Raw genomic sequence first — 8,539 nt, 5'->3', positions numbered from 1 at the left:
TCAGCAAACCCCCCTGCTTTGTTGTCATCGTGTTAAAACGTCAACAAGCCAGCGGGAAACCCCAAACTGCGATGTTGTGCTCCTTACCACTCTGAAAGGTGCTCCCTGCTAGCATCCCCATTCCCGGGGGGCTCAAGGGAGTGTGGCAGAATCATCCGTCCCTCGGTTGCAAAAATAAGCGTACAGACAAAGCGTCATTGCAAAACCCCCAGAAGCACAAACCCGCGGCTGGAGCGGCCCTGGCTGCCCCCTGCCATTTTTTTTTGCTCGCCGGAGCTGCGCACCCTGCCGCCGGCACAGCCCATGGAAATTGATACCTGTAGTCTTTATAAATCAATATAACAAATGGAGCCGTGAGCGGGCTTTGCTTCAAGGTCGACTCCCTGTATCCCCAAGACAACGCTGTAGATATATATATATATATATTTTGTCTTGGAACCTGTAAATATTTGCTCACGTACTTTGAAGTCTCTATCTTTCTCAGCCCTTTCCTTTCTCCTCCCGACGCCAAGGCAGAGAAATCGTCTTTCACCTCCACTCCCGCAGCCGGACATGCACAGCCAACCTTGGAGGGTGGGACCGGTACCCGAGCGCTTTCCTGTATATATTTTATAAATAAATAATACCATGTCAGCACAAGGACTTCTACAGTCGAGAAGTAGGGATTAAAAAATAAGAAATAAACAGAAGCAGCACAGAGAAAAATACAGAAGCTCAGTCCTTGTCCTTTCTCTTGGGCCACGTTGACAAGATGCTGATCTCCAACTGAGAAAAGGTGATGCTGCCGTTGGAGACGCAAGCCTGGAGCCAACCCAAAAACCATGGAAAAGGGTCCTGGGAGGTTAGAGCACCCTAGATCAGAGGGGAGAGCAGTGACCATCCCCACCACGGTGATAGCCCCGTTAGCTGGAGCACCAAGGGGTTTGGAGGCACAGGGCAGCCGGTGCTGGTACCACGGCCCTCACTGCCCAGCCTACCACCAGCCATTATTTTTTCGGCCTTTAATATTTAAGCATCCCCCACGTAGCCTTAAATAAAGCTTCAGCAGCGAGCTTTTTGCAGAGTTCAAGTTCCCCTCCCCGCGGGGCCCTTTGAGTCAGCGTCGTTAAGGAATTGGCAGAGTCAGGGAAAAATTGTTCCCTGTGTCAGTGAATTTGTTACGGAGCCGTCTGGAGAGCAATCCCGAGCACAGCCACTGCTGGGGCTTACACCACTCTCCACCCTCCCTGTTTGCCCCACACGTGCTCCCCCTCAGGCATTTTTCCTTCTCTTTTGCTCCAAAGCAACCAAAAATAGCAGGAAGCCCAAAGCTCAGCCCTGGGATGGGGATGCAGGAATAGAAACCACCTTTTGCTGCAGAACACCAGCACATCCATGCCCTGGGGAGGGAGGAAGGATGCTGGCCCCGGCTCTCCAGGTATCCTCCTGCCTCCACACTGGTTGGAATTCAGGGGTCCTGGTGCTGGGGTCAGCGCAGCAGCAGGTCTCACACCGCTCCCGCACAGCCACACTGAATAATTCAGGGCCCATTCCCCGGTCTCCGGAGCCTCCTTTCCTTCGCCTACAAAGACACGAGCCCATTTCCTTTTGTTCTTTGAAGCGAGGGAGAAGCAGAGGAGGCACCGGGGCTTTTTTATAGCGAGTGATTGAACACGCCACGTGCGAGGGAGGCCTCCGCGGCATCACTTCACTCACCCCCCAGGTTGTGAGCGCAATATATTACAGGAACACAACCCTCCCTAACTGCACACCGAGCATGGTGCCTGGCTGCGTAGCCCCTGCCTTGACTTTCTTCTTTTTTTAAACACTGCAGTTATAGGTGAGGGCTGCTCGGCTTTGCTACCGCACAGTGACACTGGAAGAATTCACAAGGATGCGGCAGAGCATGGAGGGGGATAACGGCAGCTCACGACTCCTAACAGGGAGCTCTGGAGAGCTGGGGACCACCTCGGGGTGGGCTGCAGCTTCACAGCCGAATTTCCCACGGGCATGAGAGGGATGGAGCAGAGTGCCCCGGCTCATGGGGCAGATGCCTTCTGGCCACCCCACCTGAGCTCAGCAGCCAGCTGCCTCACCAGATGTGCCACCGCAGGAGCTGGGAATCCCCTCCAGCAGGATGGCTTTACCTCCTTGGTGCAGCCGTCCTGCTGCACGGAGCCTTCCCGAGGTGGGGATGGCCCAGAGAGGCTGTGCGGGATCCTGACACGCCTGGGCAGTGATGCTCCGGGGTGCAGGCAGCTCAACATCAGGCAGGTTGAAGTCATGCACGACGAACACGAGGAGCTGCTTTACTGGGGGTTGAGGCTGCAGGTGGGAATAAAATGATAAACCCCTAGCAAGAGGGCAACCCCTCTGCTTTGGCCTCCAGCCCTCTCTGTCCAAGGCAGCCTCGCAGCAGCCTCTCCTTGAACAAATCCCTCCAAAAAATGAAAGTATCCAAGCTGCAGCACTAGTTTCCTCAAAACCGTAGAGGAGTGCAGCAGCCAAGGAATCCACAACCAACAGCTAAAACCTCACCAAACCCACATTGATTCAACCTTTCCATGGCAGAAAGCATCTCACTGAAGGGTTTCTCTTTTTGTGCCCCCCCACCTTGTTTTAAACACCATTTTTTGGAGGTGTGGAGAGTCATAATTTTCTTGCAACTGCCCTCCAGGCCATGCTCCCCTCATTTTTCAAATCCAGGGGCTTTTAAAGATGTTCTTTATCGATCCAACACTTATTTATATGTGAACAATAGGAGAAGATGGTTAGTCCAGTTATTAAATTTCAAGAGCTGACAAAAGCAATCAGAAGATATATCACTTAATAGGAGATTAAGAGAGAAGCAGCACGAGCCTGGATTTCCGACCTAGTGTTTCGGATCGTTTTATACATGTGTATCTATGTATTTTTACTGCTCAGATGCCAACATAATAAAATGATACAATTGTGCATTTTGCCGAAGGGGTTTTATCACTAATTGATTTTGCAGCAGCTCATCTAATCTCAGTTCCAAAGGCTTTTGTGTGCGCTACAAAGGGGACTCTCCTGTCCAGGGCACCTCCTGGCAGAGGGAAACCCAGGGCTGGGGGGCTGCAGCCAAACCGGGGAGCTTGACGGACACAGGGAAGAGCTCAAGCTTAGTCCCACTGTCCTCAGTGAGGCAGAGCCTGGCACCAGTCACTCACCGTCCTTGGGGTGAGGAAGTCATGTCCAGCCTCTTCCTCAGCTCAGCTTGCGATGTCTGTGTGCTCTGGCCAAGCCTGACAAGGGCTCGGACCTCGTGGCAAACTGCGGAGCAGTGCAGGATTTGGGCTGTCCCCATCCCGGAGAGCCGGTGGCACACGTGTTACTCCTCACCCTCTCTGCTGGGACCGTGGCATGCTGTCACTGCTGTTGGCACAAGTAAATCAATATTTCCCATGATTTGGAAAAGGCAGACAAATGGGAACCTGATTTCAAGATTCCTTAACTCATTTTCACACTGTTAAACTTTAATCCATCATCATTATGTTTTCTTTTCACTAAAGCTCCTCATATTACAAGGACAAGACGTCCAGTGACAATTATTGTTCTTTAAAATTTGATGAACTCCATACGCAGATCGGATCTGGGCAAGGCAACCTGCGGCAGAAGCAACCCTTTAAGAGCCCTTGGACACCCCATGCCTTTCCCATATGGGAAATCCCCACACGCACCAGCCCCAAGGAACTGGGAGAACCCCAAATCCAGTGCCCAAGGTCCCACCCTGGGGGGGAAAAAAAAAAAATTATTCAGGAGTTATTTCTTTCCACTTTTGCATACCTGCGTTGATATTTTCAGGCACTGCTTGCTTGCAATCAGCAAGGATCATCCCAGCATCACTCATTCGTAGCAGATAATTACACACAGAGCAGGTACCGTCACCTTCTCCAGCGCCGCTGGCCTGGGGTTGCTCAGTAGCCCCTGGCTGCTACCACTAAATTCACATGCAATTGAGGGAAGCAGCCAGATTTAGCCAGGAAACCGTGACAGCTGGAAATCTGGGCCCAAAGGGCATTTCGGTGTCTAACTCTTATCCCCGCTGCAGCTGGGATTGCGCCTCCTTACCCGAGTATTGCCGTCATCTGTTTCAGGAAAACTGCAGTAATTGGCTCAATTCATTTTAAATCAGTTATCATTTGTGCAAGCAGCAGTCGGGGGAGAAGCGTCTTGTAGTTAATAACATCCCTGATTTGGAGACGTCCGCAGGGATGAGTTGGGAGAGCTCAGCAAGGGGCCATTCTTCGGTCCTCGCCTCCTCCTTGCCCCGCTGTGGGAGCGGGGTGCAGACCCAAACGCACCACGGGGAGCAGGGTGTGAGGTTTGAGACGGGGTCCTGGCCCGGTGCCACGCGTACAGCGCTCATCCTGCCCGGGGCTGATGCCCTCCAGGCTGGCACGTTGCTTTCTTGGGTTTCTCCAGGGACGTATTTATCACGTCTGAGTGCGGAAGCGGCAGCCGGGATGCCGGAGGGTCTGGCTCTGTCTATTTGTCTCTGACAAAGGAAAAACATCTCCTTGTCCGGCCTCGCCAGCAGCTCTGGAAGCAACAAGATTTAAAAAAAAAAAACAAACCCTTCCCCCCTTCCCTCTGTGTTATCACACTCCCAGGGTTGGGTGGGGTCCAAATCCCACCCAGCCCCTCTCTGGGGCTCGTGGACTCTGGTGCCATGGGGAGAAGCTGCCCCTCGGGGGAAAAACTGTCAGGATTAGAGCTTGGGAAAGTCCAGGATTTCCCCCTGCCAGTGCCAGGGGCACATGGCACAGCCCTGACAGCCTCTCCTCCACGATGCTGAGCCCAGGGAGACCCAGACCATGTTTGCACACCCCCCAGGAGGGTGCACAAGCACGCACGTTTGTGCCCCTTCCCACATGGACATCCCCAGCCTGTGCAAAGGCTCCCTGAATCCATCACCACTGCCTGTGTCACATTAGCAGCAATAAAAAGATTCAAGCAGCAATTCCTTACTTTTATGAACAAATGGCCCTGGATGGATGATTCAGGCGGCATTCAATTCCCAGCAAGGAAGTGTCAGCAAAAACCCAGCCTCTTTCATGTAGGTGGATAACTGCAAATAAAAGTAGGGAATTATTAGCACTTAATACTCGGTGGGTTTTTACTCCCCAGTGCTCTTCTCTGGTAGATGCCAAGTACTTGGAATAAACTAACAGGGGTGCCCTTGCTAAGGGCAGATGTTCGGATTGTGGTCACAGCTCCGGACACTAAGACCCTCCCCATCCCGCTGCCAGACCTCTCCTCCAGACCCTCTTTTCTCCACCCTGCAGACCCTTCTCCCATCCCCTCCTTGCCCATTCATCCCCTCCTCACCCCATCCATCCCCTCCTCACCCCCCTACCACCAACATGGGACCCTCAGGTCCCCCTGCACGAGTCCCCAGCCCCAGGGGGGGTCCAGGGTAGCTTCTCCATGAATCTGGGGCTGCTCGTGGCTGTGAATGGCTGTGGGGAGACACGCACCAGCCTCCTCCAGACTCTCTATTTCTCCTTCATCAAGACTGCCTATATTTTTCTTGTTCATCAGACTGACAAATGGGCAGAAAACAGACTTCTGGCTATTTCCTGCACAAGCTGCCCACTCCTCCTCTCCCCTTGGCAATGACTGAGAGCCGAAGAAGCAGGAATAGCATATAAATTTCCTCCCTCCTTTAATAAATACCTCTATTACCTAGTGCTTTCTCCCAGCTCTCTCCGGCTGGCTGCTGCAGGCTCCTTCTCCCTCGCCTGGCAGCTCGCTGCCCGCCAGGCAGACGTGATAAACTGTAATTCTCATTTCCACGGGGAAGAAACGGCAGGCTGGGGAGAAATCCCCTCTCTGGGGTCTGGCTGCAGCTTTCCATCATCACACCTGGAGCCAAATGAATTAACTTATTAGGGAAGGTGGGGTTGGGGCTCGTCTGACTGCATGGGAAGTTGCTTTGGTCACCCTACCCTGGTCCCGAGGGGGAGGATTCCCACAGTCCCTGGGTGCTGTGGGTGCAGCTGGACTTGTCTCAGGCACCACCATGCACCTTGGGGTGGGTCTGAGATTTAATACAGGAAGGGAATAATGACAAACCATGCTTAAAATCTCACCAAGACGGTGCAGGGGGAGCAGAAGGGTTTGATGGCAGAGGGAAAGCCGTCACCGTGATTTGTGCTGTGGTCAGCAGCAAAAGTGGTCTCCCGAGGCAGCTTCTTTCTGCTCGGGAGCAGAAGTGATGCAGGTGGCTTCTGCTGGAAAAACGCTGATGGCAGAGAAAGCCGTGATGTCTCGGGAAAGGTGAAACGCCTGTCTGCCACACCGGCAGAAGGTTTCCAGCATGGGGAGAAACCAGGGGACCCAAAGGAAAGGGCATTGATGAAGTAGAGGATATAAATGGAGACCCCACACCCACGCTTGAACAACCAAATCCATCTCAGGGCCTCTGCAGAGCCCACAGTGGGGTGGAAGGTGATAGTGTCTTGGTAGCACCACAACCAAACAGCCTCCTCCTGCAAACCCAGGGTGCCCCGAGCTCCCCCTTCCACGTATCTCCCTTCTGCTGGGGGCACGGATCAGGAGGGGAGAGATGCCCCCGACTCACACCCGAAGTGCAATCGGCAGCATTCAGGCAGTGTAAAGCCTAGAAAAAAGCCATAAAAATGCAGAATCCACATGAAGCAGCTGCAGACCTCGGGGCACAGGGCAATCTGTATGATTTTCAGCAAGACGGGAGCTTCCTTGAAGGGAAAACCCCGGGGGGGTCTTCCATTGTCTGTCTGCCACCCAAAGCTCCCTGCCCAGGACGTGGCAGTGCGGCACAACAGCTTGTTTACAGAGCGTCCGTGCCCAGAGGCGACTCCTGAACACATTTCACTCCATATGATGCTGCAAAGCATCATCCAATGGCCAGGATTTGTCTCCTGCCTTGCGTGCATGCCTGAGCAGGGCTGCTGCTGCGGCAGGCATCCAAAAACATCCCGTGCAAAGCCAAATTCACCAGCTTGCTGCGACCGCTGGAATCCCCATCCTCAGCTCAGTGCTGGTGCATAGGTGAAAACAAGCCAGGGACCTGGCAGCCTGACCCCTCGCTGGGTTTCTCCTCCCTGTGCCTCCTTTTATTCCCAGCCCTGTCCTGCTGGAGACACCCAGGACAAGGCTTACTGGTCAAACAGAGAAAGTGCCACTGCACTGGACCCCTTGGAAGCGCAGGCAGCCTTCCCGAATAGCTTGAGCATCTGTCATGGTTTATCCTCAGCTAGCAAAATACCACAAAGCCACTCTCACATCTCCCCACAGCTCTAACTGTGGTCCTGAGTCAGAACCCGAGAGCTAGAGCCCAGGAGTGATGGCACCAGAGTCTGAGAGCGCCCCACAAGTGACAGCACACCCGGAATGCCAACCCACCTCCAAACTCACTAACGAATGAGCAAGCAAAGGAGTTAGCAAAGCAGCTAACGAAGGAGTTAGTGAAGGAGTTCAGGGGCTAACAAAAAAGTTAAGGAACCAGCAAAAGAGTGCAAAAAGTTACAGCCCCCCCAAGCCTGTGTATGTGCCGAGCACGACGTGCTACGGAATGAAACATCCCTTCGGTCAGTTTGGGTCGGCTGTCTGAGCTGACTCAGTGTGTCCCCACACTGCTTGTGGTGAGAAAACTGGGAATGCAGCTGCAGTATCAGAACCTGAGAGAAACCTTGAATTTAGTGCAAGCACGCCCCAGCACCAGCTAAGAAGACACCTTATCAGTATTTTTCTCAGGATAAATTCAGAAACTCAGCTTCATAGCAGCCCCTGTGAAGAAAGCGAACTCTTTTCTGACTAAAACCAGCACAGCATCACAGTGGGATGGCAGAGACCTTGCTCCATCCCTACCCCAGCTGACCTGTAAGACAACAGGTAAAAGCCATCAGCTTTTAACACCCCAAAGCCCCTTGGGGCATCACGCTACCTCCCCCTCCCCTTTACACAAGCAGATCTGCTGCAGTGCCACCCCTCTCTCACCCACCAACAGCGCGGCCCCATCCAGCCCCGCTGTCCCCCTTCCCCATGGCACAACACCCTGCAGCAGCCCACAAACCGCCCTCGGCTGCCTTCACCCTCGCAACCGGATTGATGGCAATGCTTTGCAAAGCCCGGAAAAAAACCCACCTTAAAAAGGAGTATTAGGGGGTGGCAGCCACTTGATTTCCCCCTTAGCCGGCACTTGGTGTGTCTCATCCGTTTCCTGGAGTCTATTTAACTTCTAAATTTAACAAGCTCCTAAACAAGTAATAGCAGCAAGTGGCAGCACCCGGCTCCCAACCAGCGAGTGGCATTTCGGGGGCCAGGCCGCCATCAGCACGAGCAATGGGAAATTTCTCAAATGTCTCTTTGATTTATGGCTCTAGTTAATTCTCCAGGAGGCCAGCGAGCTGCCCCGAGTGCACGAAACCTCAGAGGGATAAATAATTTAACAGGTGGTTAAATATTCTGTAAGGTCTAGAGAACATCAGCAGGAGCATAGATTTTGGGGGATAACACAAAACTACAAATTGAGCAAAAAAAAAAAAAGTGGGGG

This window comes from Eurypyga helias, unplaced genomic scaffold, assembly GCF_000690775.1.
Source record: "Eurypyga helias isolate BGI_N326 unplaced genomic scaffold, ASM69077v1 scaffold8289, whole genome shotgun sequence".
Lineage (NCBI taxonomy): Eukaryota > Metazoa > Chordata > Aves > Eurypygiformes > Eurypygidae > Eurypyga > Eurypyga helias.
The sequence above is the reverse complement of the archived record's forward strand: the minus strand, read 5'-3'. Positions refer to the sequence as shown.